Source organism: Monodon monoceros, unplaced genomic scaffold, assembly GCF_005190385.1.
Source record: "Monodon monoceros isolate NGI ecotype Baffin Bay Population unplaced genomic scaffold, NGI_Narwhal_1 Super_Scaffold_19, whole genome shotgun sequence".
NCBI classification, from domain to species: Eukaryota; Metazoa; Chordata; class Mammalia; order Artiodactyla; family Monodontidae; genus Monodon; species Monodon monoceros.
This window is the reverse complement of record NW_021703775.1, coordinates 26,968,449-26,983,171: the sequence shown is the minus strand read 5'-3', so window position 1 is coordinate 26,983,171 and position 14,723 is coordinate 26,968,449. Positions and strand designations below refer to the sequence as shown.

The 14,723-nt window shown below is 36.2% G+C and overlaps 1 protein-coding gene and 1 pseudogene across 7 annotated transcripts in view; one reads left to right on the top strand and one right to left on the bottom strand.

The window, feature by feature from the left end:
• The window catches only part of EXOC6B (exocyst complex component 6B), a 702,680-nt gene that overhangs the window by 645,165 nt on the left and 42,792 nt on the right, over positions 1-14,723 (bottom strand). The gene's annotated exons all lie outside the window — the stretch shown is intronic.
• On the top strand, positions 456-3,132 carry LOC114901062 (annotated as a pseudogene).

The following is a 14,723-nucleotide window of genomic DNA, read 5'->3' as shown; positions in this document are numbered from 1 at the left end:
AGTCCAAAATTACCAAGCATGCCAAGGGAGAGGACCATATAACTGAAAATCAAGATCCACAGATGATACAGATATTGAAATTATGAGAAAAGGACTTTGAAATGTCTATGATTAATATGATAAAAAAAAAGGAAAAACAAAATAGACAGAAAGATGGAAAATTCACCAGAGCCTTGAAATATACGCTATTTAAAAATTGAGAAAATTCAGAAGTCAAAATGTAATTTTTAAAATTAAGAGCTCCATAGATAGTTTATCAGCAAGAGGAGATTAGTGAAGATAAATTAATAGAAAATATCCAAATTAAAGCATAAAGAGGAAAGTAGCACATGGTTTCTAAAGCTGGTCGCAGGAATAGGGCGTTCTCTTTGTTGCACAAGTGGCACGGCTCGTTTAAGCCAGTAGTGGAGGCGCCAAGGGAAGCTGCAGTGCGAGTGTTCAAGGATTCACTCTGGGTCCCCTAAGGTGTTTCAGGCAAAGGTAACAGGCTGAATGATGTGGCACAGGGCCCTCCCCATGCAGGATGTGCTTTGGTCAGTACATTTAAAGTTGAAGTTTGCTGCTAAAGATGGCAGATCCAGATGTCCTCACCAAGGTTCCTGCAGCACTGAAGCAGTTAGACAAGTATGTGATCCGGGGGTTTTATGGCATTGAGCATGCTTTGGCCTTGGACGTCTTGATCCGAAACCTCTGTGTGAAAGAGGAGGACATGCTGGAGCTGCTCAAGCTTGATCAGAAGCAACTTCAATCACTCTTGAATAATTTAAAGGGAGACAAATTCATCAAGTGCAGAATAAGGGTGGAGACTGCTGCAGATGGGAAAACCACTCACCACAACTACTACTTTATCAATTATCGTACTCTTGTTAATGTGGTAAAATATAAATTGGACCACATGAGAAGGAGGATTGAAACTGATGAGAGAGATTCCACCAAACGGGCCTCCTTCAAATGTCCACCTGCAGTGGTACTTTTACAGATTTAGAAGATAATCAGCTCTTTGGTCCCATGACAGGAACTTTCCGCTATGTTTTCTGCCACACAGAGGTAGAAGAAGATGAATCAGCAATGCCCAAAAAAGATGCACACACACTTTTGGCAAGGTTTAATGAACAAACTGAGCCCATTTATGCTTTGCTTTGAGAGACAGAGGATGTGAACTTGGCCTATGAAATACTTGAGCCAGAACCCACAGAAATACCAGCCCTGAAACAGAGCAAGGACCGTGCAGCAACTGCTGCTGCAGCTGCTGGCCTGGCAGGTGGGCACCACCAGGAAGCATGGGCCACCAAGGTCCGTCTTATGAGTACGTATACACTCAGAATGTTGTCATTAACATGGATGACCAAGACGATCTTCATCGAGCCTCACTGGAAGGAAAATCTGCCAAAGAGAGAACTATCTGGTTAAGAGAGAGCACTATCCAAGGAGCACATAGTTCTGAAGAGATGAAGGAAGGTGGCTTAGATATAGACTCGTTTCAGGAGCGTGAGGAAGGCCGTGCGGGGCCAGATGATAACGAGGAGGTCACGCGAGCACTGCTCATTCATGAGAAGAAGACCCCCTCTGCCACAGCAGGCTCAGTGGGGGCGGCTGCTCCCGTGACCACTGCCGATGGCAGTGACTCTGAGTGAGGCCAGTGAGTGAGACGATGACTCTCCACCCTGTGCGGCAGCTGTGGCTGCACATCATGGGGAAGAGGATGAGGAGAAGAATGAATTTGAGGAAGGAGCAGATGACCCCATTGTCATGGTGGCTGGCCGTCCGTTCTCCTACAGCGAAGTGAGCCAGAAGCCAGAGCTGGTGGCCCAAATGACACCAGATGAAAAGGAAGCATACATAGCAATGAGACAACGCACGTTTGAGGACCTCTTTGACTGAGTTTTCCCCACCTTTTCCTCCCTTCTCTAATGCTCATTTCAAAAAGAAATTCCCTACCTTTGAAGAAAGTGTTTAGTGGCTTTCTGCCCCTCTTGATGTAAATCAACTGTTAATCTTGTGCAAAGAGTAATGGGAGAGAAAGTCTGATTTTTATGCCAGAAACTTCCCCACAATGTAGGTAGCATTCCCTATCCTATTACTACGTATTAATATTTTGCTGTATTTCCTTATCTAATTTTTTTCCTTTCCCTTTTAAGACACATTTTCTCCCTTCTGAAATGAGTGCGAGAAGTCTAAAGGTAAATTCTTCATGTATGCCTGCAAAAGCTCACTTTGATAGGTTACAGTAATTCACTGATCACATCCTTCTTATATATTCTGACCAAGCATTCCAAACAGCTCCTGATATTGCTGCCAACCAAGCAGCTTGGCAACAGGCAAATCATTGATGAAGGAAAAAAAAAAAATCTTAAAACTTCATATTGCTTCACAGTTTAGGATGGAGTCAATATGTAAGGGGAGGTGGGAGTGTCTGTGGAAGAAGGATGTTTATGCGTAAATCTCAAGATTAATACTTAAACCAAAATTGGTGTCTTTAGAACTGACTTGACTGACAGATATTGTTTTGCTTAATGCCTTTTGGTTTGTATGTTGGATAATAGAAAACAGAAAGTGTGTTTGGTAAGCCCTTAGGAAGAAATTAGAGAAAAAACAGGGACTTAGGACGAGGAATCCATGTAAAGGGTTGAAGAGTGGAGAGTACTGGGAACAGTACCTTTTAACACTGTCTGAGTTTGTGCTGACTTGGAAATCCTTTATATAAAGCTGAGACTGGTCCCCTTCTTCAGTTCTTCCACAGTGCTATAATTGTTTAAAGAGGCCATTCCAGCAGAAATCAGCATATGACAATTGATTACTCCTCTCTCTTTTTTTTTCCTCTCAACATTATTGAAGGCCTTGTCTCTTCTGATTCTTGTCAGGCATGGTACTTTAGAGTGCATCCAGTATATCGCTGAGCATTGTAACCTCAAGGAAAATGCTTTATTTCTGGTTCTGATATGCAGCATGGTATTATTCCTTAAGGCAGAACTTTAAAGAACTTTCATACAAGGGTCTACGACAATTGTATTTTTATAATATTTTCCCTTGCATTGTCATTTTAAGTATTTATCATTTTATAGTACATGTGTAAAGTTAAGATAGATTTTAAACATCTGAGCCTTGTATAAAGTAATGATTCATTTACCTGGGTTGTATTGTGACTGAATATTGACAATAAGTCTATTTTATACTGACTGAAATTTGTTAATCTAGCTCTGTAACACCTTGGAGCATAATTAAAATGAATACTCTTCCCATTTAAAAAAAAAGGATAAAAAGGAAAATAAATAAAATACAGAAGACTATAAAAAATATGAAATATATGGGATAGAGTCAAAATGCCTACCCCAGCAGTTCTCAAACTGTTTGGCTTAAGGATATTTCCATACTCTTAAAAAATATGGATCTCCCCAAGAACTTTTATATATGTGATTATATTTATTGACATTTATCACATTAAAAATTAAAGCTGAATAAGAATTTAAACATAAGAATACACAAGCATATATTACATTAGCCATTAAAACAATGACTGTCTTCACATATCATATAGCCTCTGGGGTACTTCACTATATTCTCCTGCAAGAATGTGAGTAAAAGAAGAAAGCAATATCTTAGTGTTACTAGGAAAATAGTTTTAAATTTGTGACTCTGCAGAAAGAGGTCTAGTCTTTCTATAATGGGGGAATGGCAATATTTAAAACATCAGAGTCAACTATTTCCCAAAACTAATGAAAGACATCCATCCACAGTTTCAAGCTCTACAAACCCGACAGGATAAATACAAAGAAAACTATACGTAAGCACCTCATAGTAAAACTGCAGAAAAACAAAACCATAGTAAAAAATATTAAAGGAACAACATTAAGATTAAGAGCTAACTTTTTAACAGGAAATATATGTCAAACAACAAATGAATTATATACAGTAAAGTGCTGAAAAAAAATAAACTGCCAGCCTAGAATCCTAAAACTAGTTTTAAAAAAAAAAGTCCCTAAAAAATTAAGGCAGGCAATGTAAAATGGTACATCCACTACAGAAAACAATTTGGCAGTTCCTCAAAAAATTAAAAATAATTTACCATATAATCCAGCAATTCTACTTCTGGATACATACCCAAAAAAAGTGAAACAGGGACTCAAAGAAATATTTACACATCTATGTTCATAGCAGCATTATTCACAACAGCCAAAAGGAGGAAGCAATTCAAATGTTCATTGAAGGATGAATGGATAAACAAAATGTGGTACACATACAATGGAATATTATTCAACCTTAAAAAAGAAGGAAATTGTGACACATGCTACAACATGGATGAACCCTGAAGACATTATCCTAAGTGAAATAAGCCAGTCACAAAAGGACAAATACTGTATGACTCCACATATATGAAGTACTCAGAAGGGTCAGATTTATAGAGACAGGAAGTAGAATAGTGGCTGCCAGGAGAAGGGAAAGGGGAGAATGAGGAGTTATTGTTTAATGGGCACAGAATTTCAGTTTGGGAACATTACGAAAATTCTGAAGATGGATGATGGTAATGATTGCACAATAATGTGAATATACTTAATGCCATTAAACTATACACTTAAAGACGGTTAAAATGGTAAATTTTGTTATGTATGTTTTACCACAATTTCAAAAAAATTAAGGTAAAATAAAGACACTTTTCATACAAACAAGCAAAAAAATGAGAGAATGTGTCAGTATTAGGCTTGCATTCAAAGAAATGCTAAAGAGAGTTCTTCATGCAAAAAGAAAGTAATCTCAGAATAAAGCACAGAAATGTAGGAAACCAAAATGGGGTAAACATAAATGAATGCTGACTCTACAAAATAATAATGTCTTGGGGGCACTAAATGACATGTAAAATTAAAATTCATGACAGCAATAGATTAACAGATGGGAAAGGGTAAATGAAAATGAAGTGTTATATGGTCCTAGTAGTATCAAGGAAATGATAAAAGAATTAATTTATATTATACTTTTATGAGTCAAAGATGCATGTGGTAATCCTTAGAGTAATTCCTATAGATTAGAAAAAGAAGAACCAAAAGACAGCAAAAGAAAAAAAACAGTCAATAATCAGGAAAAGAAAATCCAGCAGCCATCAGACCTTTCTACAACACCGAACACCAGAAGACAATACTCAGGGAAACAAAATATGAGTCAAAGTTTTAAGTTCAATGAAGCTGTCCTTTGAATGTACAGTCTACAGAGCGGCCATTCTGAATATACAATAACTCAAAAATTATTGTTTATATAAGTCCGTCTGAAGGTAACTGGTAGAGAAAAACTCCAACCAAACTAAATGGCAAGAGAAACTTCAACAAAAAAGACTGGAAGTAATAAGGGAACATATTTAACTACAACTCTAAGACAAAAAGATCAGATTAAGAGTGACAAAATATGGTATATCAAAATAGTATGTGGGCTTCCCTGGTGGTGCAGTGGTTGAGAGTCCGCCTGCTGATGCAGGGGACACGGGTTTGTGTCCCGGTCCAGGAAGATCCCACATGCCACAGAGCGGCTGGGCCCGTGAGCCATGGCCGCTGAGCCTGCGCGTCCGGAGCCTGTGCTCCGCAACGGGAGAGGCCACAGCAGTGAGAGGCCTGCGTACCGCAAAAAAAAAAAAAAAAATAGTATGTGATAACACAACATTGTAAATCAACTATACTCTAATAAAAATTTTTTCAATAGTATGTAAAAATTATACAACTAATAAAAAGAAGAGCGAAAAGATAGAAAGTAGTATAAGCTGGTGACGCTTCATACCTCATAACTGGGAGTCAAAGCTAAGCAAATCAGGTACAAGTCTACAATTCCTAATCTAAAACCCTTGGGGTTTAGTTTAGTAACATTAGTAACTCTGCAGCAAATGTAGGAATATTCACACAAGTGGTAAATATAAAGACTATCACTATCTCACAGCAACTCACATCAAGTTTTGTTGCCAAATGAATTCAGACAGCTTTTGACGACAAATGGTTTCAGAGCCTTTGGAATTTTCAAATTGCAAATGAGAGATTATGGGCTAGCAGAATTCTAAACATTTTAAGACTATAAAGTAAAACACTAACATAATATTATTGACTAATATTTGTGGTCACAGAAAAGAGAGGGAAAGAAAATACAGGAAATTCTACTGTTTCTGTCAGATGAGGAACCAATAAATACTATCTTCAAAAAAAAGAGGGGGGGAAGGGGAGACTGAGGATACAATTCAAAGGAACCACAAGAACAAAAATATAATTTTTAAAAAATTATAAGACGAAACAGATCATGAGATCTTCACAGTAGTATCTTCCTCCACCCCCCCAAAACAATTCTTTTAGTTGATACTAAATTATTTTTAAATGATAACTACAGTGATCCAAATTCCCAACTTGTACTTACAGAATAAACTGCTGATGAGCATAAAAGTCACTAGGGGGCAGCAGAGCACAAGGAGTGTCCTCTGAAAAGCAGTGAAAACTCCAAAGGACTTACGTAGCCAGTTATCCACTGCTCAAAACCTCTCAGTCATTCACAAGCACAAAAAGACACTCAATCAATCTGTAAAATCCACTTCTAAAAGATTCATTATATTACTTCATAATTTTTTAATTTTTATTTTGAAATAACTTCACATTGTACAAATAATAGAGAACTCCTATTTAGCCGTTATACAGAATTCACCAATTTGTAATGTTTTTGCCACATTTGTTTTAACACTTTCTCTTCTACATATATGTACATGTATGTTTAGAATGTGTTGCATGTATTATACCCTTAAAACTACAATGTGTATTTCCTATCTTACCTAACTATAATACAATTATCAAATTCAAAAAATTTACATTGATAAAATTATAATCTAATCCATAGTCCATATTCCAATCCTGTCAACTGTCCCAATAATGTTCTTTAGAGCGTTTTCATTTCCTCCTGGAGAGTATCCGGCCCAGGACCATGTATTACATTCAACTGTCATGTTTCTTCAGTTTCCTTTCATCCAAACTATCAGCTCTCCAGCATTTTAAACACAATTTTTAATTTTTATACTATTAAATATTAAGAACCCTAAAGAACTTTTGTTTACATTGATTTATATATATATCAATATTTACTATATTAGAAATTAAAACTGAAAATTAGAAAATATTAATTCATTAATATTAAAACCCAATAATATTTACATGTTAAAGAATATATTTTATGAAAAATAATTTTATATTCTGAAATAAACAAATAAAAAATAGTTGTAAGAGTCTTTTGCATTTGTGCAAATATCTTTAATGTCTGCAGAAGATATCTGGACTCTATAACCACTTCTACATTAAATCTATTAAAATGTGGGGTTTTGGTTACAGTACATAAAGAAAACCCAGCCTTGCACATATGTAGTTGGAAAGGGGAGAAAGTATTTTTAAGCCTTTTCAGAAAACTTTATATATACATACACACACACACACACACAAATTTATGATACAACCTCAAAACTTGATGAGTTTTAGATTAAAATTCATTGGTCTATCTTAAACTTCAAATGAATCTTTTACCCATGTATGATTTTGTAACATCAGGTACTGTTCATTTGAAAAATACTGGTTCGCTGGGTTTTGCAGGTTTTGCAAATGTTGATATATTTCATTATACAATTCAAAAAATCACATTCATTATATCACCACTCAGTCCCATAAGAAAAGTTTATAAGTACTGGCAATCTTTAGGAGCGCGACAGGCTACATCTGAAAATATAAACAGGCAGCAATAGTAAATTCCACACAAGTAGTGCAAATAACAAATCGGTCATTCTGCAGAGCACAATAATAAAAATAGACTTAAAATCTAGTCATAATATGATTCATACTAGTAATGAAAAAACTGTCATTTTATATATTGATAAAGAGTCCCTGGTTGATCTTTAGTCTGTTTATACCAAAAAGTCATCTTTTCAATTCAGGAAAGGGATATACAAATTTCACTAACCAACACGTTCAGCCATTCATGGGTATTAGTCATCTCCTATTCCTTCTGAACACATCACATCTTTGGGTTAAAGCCTAGCATGCTCAAGCAAAGGTTTTCCAAAAATGCCATGCTTCAGAGGAACGTTAAGATCACCAATGAACTCCAAAGTTTATTTTCTTTAGGTTTGTGAGTTTTCTAAAAGGTGTTAAAGTTCAAAAATATAATAAAGAAAACAAACAGTTTAGTGAAGAAAGCAAGATACAAAGTCCATATGTATCTATCCATATATTAACACAATATATATATATAGTGCACGTGTACATTAATAATATAATATAAACATTACAGTATTTATAATAACATTTAGTCCATGTTCACTACTTATAAAGGACTGTTCTAAACACTCTGTATGTACTATCTTGCTTAATTTCAAAGCCATCCCATGATATAGAGTAACAGTATTATTTTCATTTTACATACAAAGAAACTGACTCACAGATAAGATAAATTATTTGCCAAGTCACAGAGCCATGATTAAAGTATAAGTATACTGACACGGAATCCCACACTCATCTATTTCTCTATCTGCCCATAAAAAAGAATATATAGATACTTCCCTGGTGGCGCAGTGGTTAAGAATCTGCCTGCCAATGCAGAGGACACGGGTTCAAGCCCTGCTCCGGGAAGATTCCACATGCCGCGGAGTAAATAAGCATGTGCGTCACAACTACTGAGCCTCCGCTCTAGAGCCCGCGAGCCACAACTACCGAGCCCGCGTGCCACAACTACTGAAGCTCGCACACCTAGAGCCAGTGCTCTGCAACAAGAGATGCCACTGCAATTAGAAGCCCGCGCACCGCAACGAAGAGTAGCCCCCGCTCACCACAACTAGAGAGAGCCCGCGTGCAGCAACGAAGACCCAACGCAGCTGAAGATAAATAATTTTTTTAAAAAAAGAATATATAATATACATATATGAAATGTACATATCATAACTTGCTGCCCCAATACAAAATATACATAACTTTATAAATATACACGTTATATAAACACATTGTATGCATTTTTCAACTACACAGAAAACATTTACTAAAAATGTAAAACACATTGCCAAGAGAAAAACACAAGAGTCCCATGTTGCAGTCTTACCTAATACCAGCTCACCCTGTGTCTGCAGATGCCTGCTCACAGTAAGCTAATATATTAAACTGTTCTGCTAAAGTTAATTCATATAGGGTTTCTATAACCTGCAACCAGAGTCCCAAGCAATATAAACATGTATTATTTTCATAATCAATAAAAAGGCAAAAAAATATTTCTGTACCGTTTATTTCTTTTAAAGAAATGGTCTATATGTGAGATGTTGTATTATTAAAATATAAACTCCAAGAGAAAAGGAATAATTAACAGCTTAATAAAGAACAAAACAGGCCTGCAATGCAAAGAATTTTCCAAATTTCCAAAGGCCGCTATGCCAGTAAAATCAAAACAAGTAAAAAAGAACATTCTTTCACTAAAGCCAAAAAGGATTAGAAGAACAAGTTTGTCCATCACTTTACAAAATAACCTGATTATACAGGAATTTTCTACAGCATTTTTCGTTGTTATTATTGTTCTTCTTTTCCTTCTATGTATCTTCAAAACATCATATATGCAGGATGAAACTGCTTTAGGAAACCTGAAGGATTCAGTACCCTAAAATATTATATTTTAACCTTGAGGAACTGCTATATACTCTCAGCTGCATTCATGTAACTTGGCAAACTGACAAAGGTTTCCTTCAGCAGATATATAGCAGATGAAGTAACAGGAGATGCAGTAAGACCGAATTCTAAAGTGACCATTTTTCCACTTTAAACTACCTTAGGCTACCTGACACAAAATTTCACTGAGTTGATGGCAGTGTCTGATGTGTTTGCTTTACCTAAAAAAGAGGAAATCAAAGAAAAAAAGAAGGAAATAAAAAAACTGGCCCTCAACTATCACAACTCCCTTTACAATGATGTTTCCTCACTTGTATAAACAGCTCAAATTACAAAAAATCTGAGGTTGCTATTAAACATTAATGGCACAAGAAATTAAGTCACTGCAACTTATTAAGAAAAAAAAAAAAAAAAAAACTCCATTTAAACCACTGTCAGTCCAGTTTCCAGGGACTTTTGTTTTACAGAGATCAAATTCCTGACTCAACGAATGCTCCAGCCTTTCTATAACTATGGGCAGATTAAACTTTTTACCATAAAGCTCCCACCATGCTATTCTTCAGTCCCTCAAAAAAAATTGTTAAGTCCTGATTCCATACTGAGGATTCTAAATAAAATCTAAACACCTGAGCTTAACAGTCTCGTACTTTCACAACAGTACCCTAACATTCCTATCCATCTTTGTTCCACATTACTCCTGTCCATAAGGTTTCTTCCTCTGTGAGCAACTGAAATATTTTTCCTATAAAGAGCCTGACTGTCAGGATGGGCTGGATTATACTACTATAACAAACAACCCCAAAATATCAGTGAATACAGATTTATTTCTTTCTGATGGCATATGCATATGTCCACTGTGGGTCAGCACGAGTCTCTGTTCTACAAAATCCTCATTCTAAGCAGCCAACATCCAGAGCAGCTGTCAGCAAGACTTTTCTTGGCCAGATAGTAAATATATTCAGCTTTATGGGATATACGCTCTCTGTAACAACTATTCAACTTTGCTGTTGTAGTGCAAAAGCAGCCATAGACAATACATAAACAAATCACGATGGCTATGTTCCAATAAAACTTTATTTACAAATACAGGCAGACCATATTTGGCCCACAGGCTAATCAGAGCACTGCAGATCACTGTGGCAGAGGAAAAGAAAGCACAGTGAATGCACGGATTCTTAAATCTTCTATATGGAAATGACTCAGGTCACTTCAGCTCACACATCATTGGTCAAAGCAACTTACATGGCCACACCTAACTTCCAAGGGGCAAGGACATGCAATCATAACATGTGACTGGGAAGAGAAACAGAAATTTTGGGTGGATAACCCTAATGAATAACACAAATTATATTTTCTTGGTCACTTACTGTTTCCACCTACTAGAATGCCCAATCTCTCCTTTTTTACCAATCAAAATACTAGCCAGTTCTCAAGATTCAGTTCAAATGTCACCTTCTCCAGAAGCACCTAAATCTCCAAACCCTATGCCTCCCATCACCTGCCAAAGCCCTCTTGTCTAACCTTTCTTACATCAAGTGTTTTCTACATTAACAAATTCCAGTTTCTTGGGATAGGTATTATGTATTATTTCTCTCTTAAGGCATAGGACTTAGGATTCAATAAGTACTTGGAGGATAAATGAAAGTACCACTGGTTTCTAGGTTTTTGTCTGGTTTTTAGTTAGTTTAAGGATCTAAAGTGGCATATAAAGACATAAACAATACAACATTAAATAAAATTAAAAACAGGAGAGCAATAATCGATACAAAGGGCAGCAACATAAGAGCAGAAGTGAAGATGATACACAAGATGCATATCATATCTTTTCTGAAGGTGAACCACAAATTTACCTCCAAGTATTCTAGTAGACAAACAGAAGAAAGCAAGCAAGATCCATCTTACCAGTCACAGTATCAATGAGCTGTTGCTTAAGATAGGCGTATCATAGAAATAAGGCCCCTTTAAATAAAATATTTGGATTTTTTTAAATATAGTGAGACATTCTGTAAAACAAGGGATCAATAAATGCTTTTCTAGAAAAGAACTACCATGCAGAAGATACTGAAAGGCTAATAATAATCAGTAAATATTTTTTAAGGATGTCCTTTGCATCAGCCTGGATAACAGAAGGAATACAAAGAAATTATAAGACAGTCTGTAACCTAATAGTTGGAGGAACAAAACATACATACATGATATAGAAAGTACTAAGACTATACTATACTTTAAACTTTTATGGAGCACTTACATTCCAGATTCTATATCCGACACTGAGGATAAAACAATAATAAATAAAATACTTTCACTGGTCTCAAGAAATTCACAAACAATTACAGGAAACTGATACAAACAACTATAATAAAATATAATAAATACTCTGATAAGGATTTTTATAAAGGGCTATGGGAACCAGGATAAGAAAATAATTATTTCTGCTTCTAAGGAGTGATCAAGGATGGCTTCATTGGACAAGTCATCTGAACCATTATGGTATGCTACAACTTGACTATGAAAAGCCTGAGGTAGGCAAAAGAGAACCAGCAAAAATCAGACCTGAATTTTCAAAAACGTTTATGGCAATGGTATGGAAAACAGACTGACTAGTTAGTAGACTATACATTCTGCTAGGGCAAGACAATGTCTGTCTTGTTTACTGCTGATATACCCAGTGCTGAGCACAGCGTCTCACACTTAGCAGACATTATTAAGTATATATTTGTTGAAAAAATAAAAAAGAATGCAGCAGAGAAAGAGTAAGGAAACTGTTGTCCAAGAAAAACATAAGGGCCTGAATTAGGCCAATGACAGGGGGAGGTAGGTATAACATCAACACTGAGTTAGTCCTTATTTAAATGCTAAGTTCTATGTCCTATGAACTATAGGAACTTAGAGAAAACAGCTATAGAGACTAAAGAAGCAATCTGGTCACAAAGATACCTCACAAAGAAGTCTAGGAACAACTACCTGACAATGTATTACATGTTATTAGAAAGCGATTCTCTCAACTAGCACCGACTGCGAATTCATCTCAGAAGATCTTTAAAAAGCCTTCATGCCTCTCTAAGGTTTTCTTCTTTCTTATTTTCCACAAGAGTTTTAAGGGCAATTCAAGATTTTAATTTACTTTTAATTATAACACAAACTTCAAGAAGGTTTTAGCTTAGATCCAGAAAGAGACTACTAGTCTAATTTCTAAGATTTGGCACTACAAGTTCAAAAGACTAAAAGGAAGACTCATCAAGCCATCTGAGCTAGATAAGAGAGACATGACTAGGGACTTCCCTGGCGGTCCAGTGGTTAAGACTCCATGCTTCCAATGCAGGGGAAAAGGTTCGATCCCTGGTCGGGGAACTAAGATCCCACATGCTGCGCGGCGTGCCCAAAAGTTAAAAAAAAAAAAAGAGAGAGAGACATGACTAAAAGAATTTCTTAATACTTGATATTCACATTTTTCCTATTCAAGTTTGACCTTAAAAAATAATTTATTAGAAAAATGAGATAATACCTACCTTATAGTGTTTTTCTAATATAGCACAATGGTTTGGATACAGCACAGCAGTCAAAAGCAAAAACACTAGATCTAGACTCCTTAGATTCAAATTTCCGTTCCTTTGCCTAACCATGATCTCTGCATTACTCTCTGAGTTGTTTCCTTATCTACCTCATAGGGTTGTTGTATTAAATGAGTTAATATGTGTAAAACTGCTTAGGATAGGGCCCGCACAAAGTAAGTACTCAATAAATGTTAACTGCTCTTATTATTTAAAATATCTAATACAAATATAGGTATTAAGATGAATGTGAAGGCTAGTCATTTAGCCTGTGTATGAGCCTAGCAAACTACCTTACATCAACATTTATATTAGCAGTGTTCTGGAACTGGAGACTCTTAACAACATATATCCTTCAGGAATATCAAGAGTGTCACACATTACTAATGCTACCACCGGCAAAGCCCTGAGCAAGAACAACATTCTTGGCCTGAGCTTCTTCCTTAGATCTTTTTTTTTTTTTAAACATCTTTATTGGAGTATAATTGCTTTACAATGGTGTGTTAGTGTCTGCTTTATAACAAAGTGAATATAAATTCAAATATAATATAAATTCAAAGTGAATACATATACATATATCCCCATATCTCTTCCCTCTTGCATCTCCCTCCCTCCCAATCCCACCCCTCTAGGTGGTCACAAAGCACCGAGCTGATCTCCCTGTGCTATGCGGCTGCTTCCCACTAGCTATCTATTTTACGTTCAGTAGTGTACATATGTACGTGCCACTCTCTCACTTTGTCCCAGCTTACCCTTCCCCCTCCCTGTGTCCTCAAGTCCATTCTCTAGTAGGTCTGTGTCTTTATTCCTGTCTTGCCCCTAGGTTCTTCATGACCTCTTTTTTTTTTTTTTTAGATTCCATATACATGTGTTAGCATACGGTATTTGTTTTTCTCTTTCTGACTTACTTCACTCTGTATGACAGACTCTAGGTCCATCCATCTTCCTTAGATCTTAACGTCAGCTTTTTCTCTAGGATCCTGGGATGAGTCACAACCTCTCCACTGAATTCCTGATTTAGACTCTTTAATGGGGTGTGCCGGGCTGATTCTGGGTGTGGTGCCATGTTTGGCATCATCTCTTCTAAGAATGCTGATGTGGTGGAATTCAGCTGTTAGGCTGGTTTAGCTTGTAATTTTCCACTGGTTTTTTTTTTTGAGAAGTTATTGGACTTTATTATAAGCAAAGATTTTAAATTGCATAGTATGGTTTACATGTAGGCCCTTATTAATTAATTTTTTAAAATTTTTATTGGAGTATAGTTGCTTTACAATATTGTGTTCAACCATACAGCAAATTGATTCAGCTATATGTATACATACATCTCCTCTTTTTTGGATTTCCTTCCCATTTAGGTCACCACAGAGCACTGAGTAGAGTTCCCTGCGCTATACAGTAGGTCCTCGTTAGTTACCTATTTTATACATAGTATCAACAGTGTACATATGTTAATCCTCCTCTCCCAATACATCCCACCCCCCCTTCCCCCTTGGTATCCGCACCCTTTGTTCTCTACGTCTGTGTCTCTATTTCT